The sequence below is a fragment of the Ictidomys tridecemlineatus genome, chromosome 8 (genome assembly GCF_052094955.1).
Source record: "Ictidomys tridecemlineatus isolate mIctTri1 chromosome 8, mIctTri1.hap1, whole genome shotgun sequence".
Classification (NCBI taxonomy): domain Eukaryota; kingdom Metazoa; phylum Chordata; class Mammalia; order Rodentia; family Sciuridae; genus Ictidomys; species Ictidomys tridecemlineatus.
In genome coordinates, this window is record NC_135484.1 from 122,465,929 (window position 1) to 122,478,794 (window position 12,866).

General features: G+C 40.3%; 1 pseudogene; it reads right to left on the minus strand.

Annotated features, from left to right (window-relative positions):
* Positions 1-5,634: 5,634 nt before the first annotated feature.
* On the minus strand, positions 5,635-12,654 carry LOC101973318 (eukaryotic translation initiation factor 2A pseudogene; annotated as a pseudogene).
* Positions 12,655-12,866: the final 212 nt, after the last annotated feature.

Consider the following 12,866-nt stretch of genomic DNA (forward strand, 5'->3'; position numbering starts at 1 on the left):
GATAAACATCTGACTTGATACTCTATTCTCTGCATTTAAGAGTTCAGAAACATAAATTACTCTTTATGAACTTGATGTTTTCTGCAACACCAAAGTATAAAATTGGGCATATTTAACAGTACCTACATCATTGAATGGAAGTGGCGTATATAAATTTGTGTTCAAGTATGTCCTCAAGACACAAATAATAGACCTGAGGAGGCTAACCAAACCTTCTCTCTCTCTCTCTCAGAATTTCTCTCTCTCTCCCTCCCTCCTTCCCTCCCTCTCTTTCTCGTTACTGGGGATTGGACTCAGGGCCACTTAACCACTAGGCCATAACCCCAGGCCTTTTTATATTTCACATAGAAACAGGGTCTCCCTGAGTTGCCTAGGACCTTGCTGAGTTGTTGAGGCTGGCTTAACACTCCATCCTCCTGCCTCAGCTTCCTGAGCCACTGATTACAGGTGTGCACCACCTGCCCATCTAGGCCACCCAACCTCTGATGACATCTATCTCAGCTACATTTTCAACCTCTTCCTCCATAAGCACAGTCACATGGAGAGTTTCCTATGTCCAGATGACTAGGAAAGGAAAGATTGGGTTTCTTCTGGTTTGTGGATGGTTCTTCAGGATACACTAGCATGCTGCTGCCCTCTCAGGGTGGCCTTGAAGGACAGCAGGGAGGGAAATCCTCCCAGTGAGCACAGCATTGAACAGTGCATCTGCTTACTGATTTTACTTGGGCAAAAAAAAAAAAGATCAGAATTATAGTTTACCCTGATCAGTGGGCAGTGGCTAACAGTTTGGCTATATAATCTAGGATTGGAAAGATTATAATTAATGAATTGATGATAAGAAAGTTTTGAGAGGAATGTGGGAAGGGCACAGATGGGGAGAAGCAGAGGGGGTTTTAATGGTTGGTTTGACAAGTTGACCCATTCTGTGGATGTCAACCAACCTCTTTCTCCAGCTACTCCAGTGCTTTGTCAGTGGGCTCGTAGATATAGCAGGCTCCATGGCATGGATGGAGGTCATATATGACTCAATAAGGTGGTCCAGAAACAATTATGCCACTGCCAAGTGTTTAGCCTGCTAACAGCAGAAATCAGAGCTGACCCTGCTGTATGTCACCATTCTCCAGAGAGACCTGGTGTCAGCTTGACAACATGAATCTGTTTCAACCTGAAGGTGGTAGTGATTTATCCTCATTAAAATAGATATTTGGGGGCTGGGTATGTGGCTCAAGCGGTAGCGGGCTCGCCTGGCATGCGTGCGGCCCGGGTTCGATTCTCAGCACCACATACCAACAAAGATGTTGTGTCCGCCGAGAACTAAAAAAAAAAATAAATATTAAAAATTCTCTCTCTCCTCTCTCTCTCTCCTCTCTCACTCTCTCTTTAAAAAAAAAAATAGATATTTGCCAGGCTGGGGATGCGGCTCAAGCAGTAACGCGCTCGCCTGGCATGCATGAGCGCTGGGTTCGATCCTTAGCACCACATAAAAATAAAATAAAGATGTTGTGTCCACTGAAAACTGAAAAATAAATATTAAAAAATTCTCTCTCTCTCTCTCTCTCTCTCTCTCTCAAAAAAAAAAAAAAATAGATATTTGCCCGGACTGAGGTTGTGGCTTAATGGTAGAGTACTTGCCTAGCATGTGTGAGGCACTGGGTTCGATTCTCAGAACCACATACAAATATATGAATAAAATAAAAATCCATTAATATCTAAAAACAAATTAAAAATAGAATAGATATTTGTCTTCCCTGCCTACAAAATTTCCACGGCACCACTCTCATTGGAAGTATTTAATGCTTCATTTATTATCATGTATCCCTGACCTCATATTCTGACCAAGGAAATCATAATGACAGGGGGGAAAAGTCACAGAGAATTCCATTTTCATTTTTCAAAAGAGATAGTACATCTACATAATAAAATCCACAAATCTCATGTGCACATTTCAGTGAAGTTTTACACATGTATATATCCATGTAATCATTGCCCAGATAACGTACAGAACACTCTTATCCTCCCTTGTGCTTTCTCTCAGTCAGTGTTTTCCCCAAAGACAGCCACTATTCTGTCCTTTATTACAGTAGATTAACTTCACATGTTCTTAAACTGCATGTAAATGGAATTGTACAATATGTGATTTGCTGCTTTGACTTCTTTTAGTCAACGTTATATCTGTTAATGTTGTTGCATGATTCAATAATTTATTATTTTTTCACTATTAGGTAGCATGCCGTTGTAGGGCTGTGTCATAACTCACTTATGCATTGTAATATGAAGACTTCAGGTAATTTCCAGTATGATGTTCTTATAAATAAAGCCTCTGTCATACATGTATTTTGGTGCGTATAAGTATTCATTTCTCTTGGATATATATACTCAGAATGGAATTGCAGGGTCATAGAGTATGTGTGTGTTGAATTTTAGTGTTGCCAAACATTGATCGTATCAATTTTCACTCCCAATAACAATGCATGGGAGTTGCAGTTGTTCACCATCCTTGTCAGTACTTGCTATTGTCAGTCATTGAAATTCTAGTCATTGTCCTGTGTGTGTAGAGATATGTTCTTAGCGTTTGAATTTCAATTCCTCTGATAAGCAATTATATTGAGTCCCTTTTCAGTTGTTCACTGACCATTTTGATATCCTTCTGTCAAATCTTGTGCCCTTTTTAAAATTGCATTCTCTTTTCTTATTATCTGTAGTCATCTTATATTTGGTATACAGTTTCTTTGTCATATGGACTTATTGCAGTATCTTCTCTTGTTTTTGACTTTTCTTTTTGTTTTCTTAAAAGTATTGTTAAGGCACTATTCCAAAATCCCAAATAAAACTCTAGGTCTTTTTGAAGTAAAGACAAAGGATTTATTCTGGCCAGGACCAAGGGAGCACAAAGCAGACAGTTCTACAACCAAGACACTGAACACAGTGATGGGGCCACTTAAAAACAGAAAACTGGGCTGGGGATGTGGCTCAAGCGGTAGTGCACTCACCTGGCATTTGTGGGGTGCTGGGTTTGATCCTCAGTACCACATAAAAATAAAATAAAGATGTTTGTCCACTGAAAACTAAAATATTAAAAAAAAAAACAGAAAACCACAAATAAGGTGGGGTGAGAGAGGCAAGTACTATCATAAGACACATTTCATAAAGTGTTACCAAGTTCTCATAATTGACACCTCCTGTACTTAGGAAATAAATTAGCACCAGCTAGTTTATATAATTTAATATATTCATGGTGTGCTTTTGTCTCTTGGAGATGGGGTGGTAGATAAAATTTAATTGGATGATAGTTAATATTAATTAAGCACTTACTTTGTGCCAGGCCCTCTGTGTGCATTTCACACATGCTAGTCCATTGTATCTCCTCAACAACAACCCTGTGGGGAAAGTGTCACTATCTCCATTTCACATACTAGGACAATAGAGGCGCAAAGAGGTTAAGTAATGTACTCAAGGGAACATAGCAAAGTTAGAATTCAATCTAGAATTTTTTCTCCAGGACTCCCTCCTACCTTAAGCTTTCTCCCCCTGCCTCAGTATTTTCCATTATCCAATCTATGGCCACAGCCATCTTGTATTGTCATGGCCTCCTGGGTGATTCCTTCTATGATTCATTCCATGGTTTCTTCCATGGACTCCCACTGTGGTTCATTCCATGACCATCTCCATTGCCCATCCTGTGTCCAACGCCATGTGCTCCTGCAGGTCCAATCCCAAGTCTTCTTCCAGGGTTCCGTTCATTTCCCAGGCTGTGGCCTAAATCCAGGTCCAGACTAAGGCCAAGGTTGTGATCATGGGGGTAATAAGTACCTCTGTTTCTCAGAGAGGAGGAAAAGTCGCTCTAAAAGAAAGAAAAATATTAAAAAATTAAGTACCATCTCTTATAATATACAAGCCTGTTTCACCAATGTGAGATTTTTATTTTTCAAAACTATGTCTTTTCTTACCATTATCCTTACTGTGCTCTTTCTCTCTTTTTGTTATTTCACTCTTATTCTCTTAGAAAACAATCTCCTGACACTATATTAATACACCTTCTTTATGTGCAGACTCAGGCCCTGGCTCAGCAGCAGCATGGTCAGGTTACGTGTTGTTGGACTTTCAAGACAAAGGTAAACCACATCCCTGTGTGAAAGGCACAGAGACCCACCTGAAAGACAGTCTTTCACTTTGTCAGCTAAGAAGCTGAGACAGGCCTTCAGAAAACTGTCCCTATACCATCTTCAGATCATGGGCATGAAATCTAGAACCCAATAAGCCTAGACTAGGGTTCTAGATCTGTCACTCAGGACCTGTGCAGCTAATGGAGCTCCAGATCCGAATTGTAGAGCTGATTAAATGACAATGCCGTTTCAAAAATGGCTCCAAGCCTCACACAAACAACTAATTATTGTTAGTTCTCATTACCATTTGATGTGGCATGTAAAATTATAGTCATGTAGGAAGTCATTTCTTGATAGTGGGGATTTATTTTGGAACTTAAATAGGGAGGGTGGCTGGGAATTCCCATAAATTGACTACCATATGCCAATCCTTTGTTGGTATAATATGTTTTTTATTTTTTGGAGTACCAGGGATGTAGCACTCAACCATTAAGCTACATCCCCACTCCTATTTTGTATTTTATTTAGGGGCAGGATCTCACTGTGTTGCTTCTGCTTCACCATTGCTGAGACTGACTTGAACTCCTGGTCCTCCTGCTTTGGCCTCCTGAGCTGCAGGGATTACAGGTGTGCACCACCACACCAGGCTGTATGTTTTTAATTTGTCATTTTGACCAGTGGTGTATTGGTCATCATTTAACAACTGGCTATTCAAAGGGGAAAATGCTGTTTTGTAATGTTTGTTAACTTCCATGATATAAATACTTCTACCAGAGAATATGTCAAGCTACCAATGTGAAGTCATTAAATCAAGTTGGAAAGAGATGCAGTGGACCATAGGGGTCTCTTGTGGACCAATATGACTTGGCCTCAGCTTGCCAGTTACTTATTCTCTGCTTTATTCTTTATATGTGAGCTTACTAACAAATTATAAGAAAAGAAAAAAAATATAAATGTAAGACTAGTTTGAGAAAAATATGTGTTCAAAGAAAGATCAAGTTCTGAAAGCAGAGATGCATTGGGAGATCAGAGAGTAATTACCAAAAATCAAACAAGAAATAGCAGACTACTCATGGGTATCAGCAATTTATTAAAAAGCAAGACACAGTGGTGCATGCCTGTAATCCCAGCAGCTTGGGAGGTTTGCAAGTTCAAAACCTGAGGCACTAAGCAACTCAATGAGACAGTGAGACACTATCTCTAAATAAAATACAAAATAGGGCTAGGGATGTGGCTCAGTGGTAGAGTGCCCTTGAGTTCAATACCCAGTACCAAAACAAATAGAAACTCGTAGATGTCATGCAGTTGGATCCTGTACCTTTTTTTTTTTTTGCATGACTACATCTTTGTGGTTCATATTTTCATTTTTTAATTGGTTCCTCTTAGTTATACAATAGAATCCATTTTGATACAATTATATAAGCATGGAATATATAGTATTCTAATTAGAATCCTATTCTTGTGGGTGGACACAATGGTGGGGATTCACTTAGGTATTTTCCTATGTGTACACAGGAAAATTATGTTAGATTTATTCTACTGTTTTTGCTGGAAATTTTCCATTCAAAACTGGCTGTCACGAAACCTGCCATGAGTTTGCATTTGATGGTACATCACACTTGTGCAAGATAGAGTCAGTGTAATGTCATATCTTGTACCAATCATTAACATGTACCTGAGACCAAATGCAGCTGTTAAAATACGCTCCCCATCTTGGCACCAAATAGAACATATAGAATTAGAAACCACTAGTTTAGAAATAAAATTATAGTTTTTAATATTCCACGTTTCCATTTGTTCCCTCAGGTTTCCAAATCAAACTAGTACTAATACATGTCCACGAGGACTGCAGTAGGCTTCATTGTAAGGACTGGTTCCAAACTCAAACCCAGGGTCACATTTCAAGTTGAAAAGTGTTGCTTTGGCAGGCCTAAAACCATGAACAGCAAAAATCTCAGTAGAACTAGAATTCCAACCCACATCCTCTATGGGGTTAGTTTTTAGTCATTGTACTACCTCACTTTCTTCCTTGGTTCCTGTGTAGCATTGGATTGGTTCTCCATGGTAGGAAGCGCCTTCTCTCCTCAACATCTATACTACCTATTACCAACACAAAAGTAGCTTTTTTATTCTGTAGCATGGTAAAATGATCAGCTTTAAGGAAACTTTTTAAAAAACTTTAAACTTTCAAAGGAACACAGCTTTAGAGCTGTGTGGAATCCAGCAGAGTTACAGTGTTGGCGTAATCCTACAAACGGAGGTGTAGCTTTACTTCCTGGAACATAGGTGATTTATGTGGTTGGGGTCCATGTGATGAAACAAAATTATTAATTTTTTGATAATGTAATTTATTTGCACTTGTGTTTAAATTTTTCTTTTGAAGAAGTAAACTTCACTGTTTTTTTTTCTCAAATAAGTTATTTCAAATGTATCCCAGTTTTCACACCATGAAGTTTAGTTTTGTAATTGTAGCTGCACCATCTTTAGAAAATAGTATAAGGCTGCTATACTTCCAGGACAGTGGTTTTGGGTGAGAATTAAAAGTAAACTGCCTTTGGACGGTTGAAGGAGTATAATTGTCCCTTTTTAGTGACATTGAGACTATTTACTTTTCCTTATTTGACCCAGGGAGACAAGGTCCCATCCTCTCTAAAGGTATAGAGTTTGCAATTTTTCCTAGATTCCCCTTGAAACCCTGTGCTATCTGTAAAACAGGGTGGTCCATATTGTCCTGATGCAGATGCCAACAGCAGAGTAGAAGGTGCCATATTGTCCTGGGGGGAAAAGAGCTCCATACTATAATTCTACAGTCACATTGGTTAACAGTGTGTAATTGTCACATTCCTGTCAACAAAAACACTCAGGGTTAATCCAGGGGAACTGGGCCATGCAAAATAACCATACAAGACTTTGGGGGTCCTGTAATGGCCCCTCTGACCTTAAGAGTCCAGAGAGAGAGAGAGAGAGAGAGAGAGAGAGAGAGAGAGAGAGAGAGAGAGCGCACTTGCTGACCCCTTTTATTGAGGAGAAGCCTTCAAATGAGGCAAGGGGTCAGGTTTCAGGGGGCTGAGTCTAGCCTCATGATGTCTGCTGTCAGCAGGTTGACTGACATCTAGGAAGGCCACGCCCAAAGACAGAGCAAGAGAAGGGGACACACAAAGGGCATTTCCATGGAACATTCTATCCCAATGAGGCAAGGGGGTAATATCACAAAGGAACAGATGAGAATAGCTCAATCCATGGGGCTGCAGGAGGCATGCCTACACATGAAGACACATTTTACAACATTTTATGACTTCCGGGATCGGGCAGCTGTCTAGGGCTAGTTTGATGTGACCAGATCAAGGGAAGTGACTGACAGAGACTCAACCAATCAGGGAAGGAAAATGCTGGTCATGTAGCATGACGGACTCCCACAGATAATACTGTTAACAGTGGCAGAGTAAGCAAACAATGATCCACTCTCATCAACTTGTGGGCTCAAGTGATCTTTGTGCCTCAGCTTTCTGGGTAGCTGGACAATAGATGCACACCAACATACCTGGCTACATCAAATATCTTTGCTTACTCAAGGGATAATTCTGCATCTAAACCTTATAACAACACATGAAGATGAGGAATTGCACAGTATTGTAATATGCCCTCTGCATGGTGTTGAACTCAGCCACTCAAAGCCACAACTCTTAAGCTTGTGACATCTATCACATTCCTCACGGTGTGGCTGATAGTGGTAATCTTACAACTGAAATCAAATGGAATTTATATTTCCCAAAATATAGAAAATTTAAGCTAATTTGTTTCATTTTAACTTCAAATTTGAGAATCAAATTTGTGAATACAAAACTGTTGGAATAAGCAGCCTTAAAACTGAGAAATATGCAAAGGCCTCAAGCCCACTCAAGCACTTAAACTTTTATTGAACTGTATTCTATTACATCTCACTAAGACTTTCCTAATTCCTTTGCTTTGGGTATTTTACAGGGATTAGAGTGAGGAAGGAAGTGTCTAAAAGTAGTGGTGAAAGAGCAGAAATAAAGATTTATGTTTTGAATGTAAAAGTATCAAGACATTTACAATTATACTAGTACTTCATATTAATGATTATAATTATTTAAAGTCCCTCATTTATTTTCTTATTCTGAAGATGACTATTAAAATGATTGAACCTGAGTTTTGAGTGTGATTCAACTGCTTCAAATAGCTTCATATTTTTCTAATGATTATATATACAAATGAGTGGGAAAGTTTTAAAGTGAGTTCAGAAGGAAAGTCAAGAATTTACCTTAATTATTACTTGGAAGACATTAGTAAACTTACATTAAAAATGTCTTTGCTTATTTGCTTTTTGTCCTATACTTCCCATGGAGCTGTTATATTCAAGGTCCTGAATTTGTCTAAGCTGTTACCATCTTAAGCATCATTTATAGGACTCCCCAGTGAAGGAAGTCACTTCTTGGTGCCTCACAGAGGCAGAGATTTTCTCGCAGTCAGAGGTCAGTCCTGGATTTTGTGTTCCTCCTTTTACATTGTGACTGAGATGAGACTCAGCTACTTGCTATGGCAGCCTGTCCACAGTACATGCTCAATGCATACTTGTGGAGTGACTCTCCAGCTATATCCTATGGATTCTTTGGTCTGAGTGTTGGGAGGGCTTGGGCTTAGAGACCAAAGAGGTGCACTCTTCAGAATAAAGAGAGACCGAGAGAGACAGAATGAAATCATAGAGTATGTGGCTTGTGCTAGGCACTTAACAGTTCTGTTAATTGAATTAGTATAGAGATGTGACTCAGACAGGAACAGTTACTTCATCTATATTATCAGACAGTGAATGTCTCTTATATCTGAGTTGTATGTTTCTACCCAAATGGTTTTCATGACCAAACTTGGTAGATAGATATAGGAAAATTTCCCAAAGAAATAACAATTGAAGGCCAGACAGAACTGGGAGATTCTCAGAAAGGTCAAGTGTCCTTCCAAGTGTCGCTGACATGCTTATTCCCAAGGCCAGATTTCTTCCTCATCTGGTGGTCACAGGGCTGAGACCACCAACCCTGGAACCTGAGGACATATAGCATGCTTCTTGATCCTGCAGAATCTAAGAAAGGTCTGTTTTTGTTTTTCTTTTGCTACTCGGGTTTGAATAGGGGGTGCTTAATCATTGAGCCATATCTATAGAACTTCTTATTTTTTAGTTTGATACAAGTTCTCTCTAAATTGCTGAGGACCTCACTAAGTTGCTGAGGCTGGCTTTGAAATTGTGATCCTCCTGCCTCAGCCTCCATAGTCACTGGGATTACAGGTATGGATCCTCTTTTTTTGGAGGGGGGTACTGGGATTTAATTCAGGAGCACTTGACCACTGAGTCACATCCCCATCCCTCATTTGTATTTTGTTTAGAGACAGGGTCTCACTGAGTTGCTTAGGGCCTTACTTTTTGCTGAGGCTGTCTTTGAACTCACAATCTTCCTGCCTCAGCCTCCCAAGCAGCTGGAATTACAGGTGTATGCCACCACACCCAGCCTGGTATGGGTCCTCCTGATTGTGAACCTCAGTTGGTGGCATGGGGACCATGCATAACCTTGGTAGATGGTTTTAACGGATATAACAAACACTCATTCTGGGAAGAAAGAAAGTAGTTTAGCTTTAAGATCATTCCTCTCTTTGCCTAATGGTTTGTGATTTATGGAGATTTGTCCAGCCCATGCCTTCAGCTCTATGACTCCTGCCTGCCTCAGTATTTTCTTCAGACCATGACACTTAACCACAAACATTGATTTATGATATCCACAAACATTGAAGTCATTTTGGGAAAAATTATTTTGATTGAAGGAATTAGGAGAAGGGATGGAACTAGTGATAGTTATCATCTTTCAAAAAACTATCTGGATTAAAAGTCTAAAACTTAAAAATTTAGAAAGTTCGAGAACACAGGTGTTCCTGTTACTTCCTATTCCCTGTGCTTTTTGAGCTATCTCTTGTTTTTAGTCTCTACAAGAGACTATAAAGAAGTTGCAGATACTCAGGTCTGCTCTGTGCCAGTGGTGGGAAGTCTTCATCCTTCAAGGCTGGGTGATGTCTCTGTATGTTCCATGTGATCAGAAATCCACAGAAGGATCCTCCTCTGCTGAAAAGGTTTCTGTTTTATTTTGTTGTTTGGTTTTATTTGGGTGCTAGGACTTGCACCCTGGACCTTGCACATCCTAAGCAGGTGTGCATCATCGAGCCACACCTCCAGCCCCTTTGACAAGTATTAAGTGTGACTCATGTGTGAATCAAGTACTGTGGCAGCTTTCACTCCCATTTTCCTCTTGTTAGCCCTCTTTCAGAAGGCTCTAGTTTCAAGGTGTCATTTTGGTAGGATTAAACGTGAACACACAAGTGTATAATGCATCACTGTCCACTTTACTCACAAATGGATCCACAGCTGTGGCCTTTGGGGCAGAGGTCAGCATACAATGGCATAAATGATCCACAGGAATTAACCAGGCTCTAATGACCTGCATGAGTTAATAATCTCACAACTAACCACTTGTTAAAATTCCAGCACACACTTGCTCCTTAGGTCAAGATGGCTAAAGAGGAGTAGCTCTTTCCTGTTAACCCCAGCCTGAGAGTCACTTTTTGAGAACTTCTACAAGCCACCTCTCCAGTGCAGAGTAGTCATGCACATAAAACTCATCCAATTCTGGTTTGAAAAACAATCTTTTGTAGGATTTCAGAGCGGGCAGTGATTAACACACACAAAAAATATAATTTCTGACATGAGTGGACCATCAAAAATGTTTTTATTTCCTCTATTTCTCTTACCCCCAATTCTCTGTCCCCTCCTATCCTCCTTCTTTCTTCTTCTTTCTTTTCACACTGCTGGGATTACAGGCATGCACCATTGTGCCTGGCTACAACTAAAAATATTTTTTAAAAACAAGAGCCTAAGCTGTATGGAGATTCCTTGGAAAATTAGGAATGGAACCACCATTTGACCCAGCTCTCCCTCTCCTCAGTCTATACCCAAAGGACTTAAAAACAGCATACTACAGGGACACGGCCACATCAGTGTTTATAACAGCACAATTCACAATAGCTAAACTGTAGAACCAACCTAGATGCCCTTCAGTAGATGAGTGGATTAAAGAAATGTGACATATATACACAATGGAATATTAATCAGCAATAAAAGTGAATAAAATCATGGCATTTGCAGGTAAATGGGTGGCACTGGAGAAGATAGTGCTAAGTGAAATTAGCCAATACCAAGAAAACAAATGCTGAATATTTTCTCTGATATAAGGAATGTGATTTATAGTGGGGTAGGGAGAGGGAGCATGGGAAGAATAAATGAACTCTAGATAGGGCACCAGGTTGGAAGGGGAAAGGAGGGAGCAGAGTGTTAGAAATGATGATGGAATGTGATGAACATCATTATCCCAAAGTACATATATGAAGACACAAATTGATATGAATATACTTTATATACCACCTGAGATGTGAAAAATGTGCTCTATATGTATAATGTGAATTGTAATGCATATATATATATATATATATATATATATATATATATATATATATATATATAGAGAGAGAGAGAGAGAGAGAGAGAGAGAGAGTGTGTATAGCCAGGGTTGGAGGAGCATGTTTGTAATCCCAGCTACTTGGGAGGCTAAGGCAGGAGGATCTCAAGTTTGAGTCCAGCCTGGGAACTCAGTGAGATCCTATCTCAAAATAAAAATTTAAAAGGGCTGGGGGTATAGCTCAGTGGCAGAGCACCCCTAGGTTGAATCCCTAGTACTATAAAAAAAAAAAAACAGAAACGGTAACAACCTATTACATGATTTCAATTTTTATTAACATAAAATAAATAGTGAAATGCACAGATCTTAAGCATTCACTTAAATGAATTTTGACCAATTTCTTTCCTGTGAACTATCTAGCCAACCATATAACACTTCTATCATCCAGGAAGTTCCTCCTTCCTAGAAATTCTCATCCTCTTAGGAGACCGGATGTGGTCTCATAGCCATAGGTTAGTTTTGCCTATTCCTGAATTTCCTACCAATGGAATTTCACCCCAGTGATACTCTCACTATGCAGCTGTTAAAAACTGTCCTGTTAACTCTGTGGTAAAATGTACCTGAAGAATCAGCTTTATTCTAGTAAAGACCCAGCCTGAGAACCTCCCAGACGGAAGACACTGGCAGGATTAAATCGATAAAACAAGCAAATGGTTGATTTGCAGCCAGAAGGGGGCAGAGGCATGTGTATGACCAGCCAATTGCCCAAGAAGCCAACCCAGCTGAGCCTTCAGCAAAAGCATAGTGCTGGCACATGAAGGGATAAGTGCTGTGCCCCTGCCTGAGGCCTGGTTGGCAGGGGCTTCTGAGAGCCTGGAGCCTGGCAGGGCCAGTCAGGCCTGCCCTTGCAGAAATTGGGAGTGGTTCTCCTGACCCAGGACATCTGCTCAGGGAGGGGAAGGTGGCACACACACCTGGCCTCCTATGAAAACCTCTGCAGAGTGATGAGAGGAAATGTGGCCCTACCTGGGCAGCCCCATGACAATCCCTTCTCTGCCTTGCAGAGCACAGGGTCACTTTCCCCCTCTGCACATTCTAAGCACACACAGATACTGTTTCCCACTTTGAGACACAAATTCCACATTCATGAAGCCCAGCACCTGCCTTCCCTGTCCTTCCTGGGGAATGGGAAGGAGTGGGGAAGAAAACAGGACCTAGTGAGGTCTCTGGACTTCACTCAAGGCATCTGAGA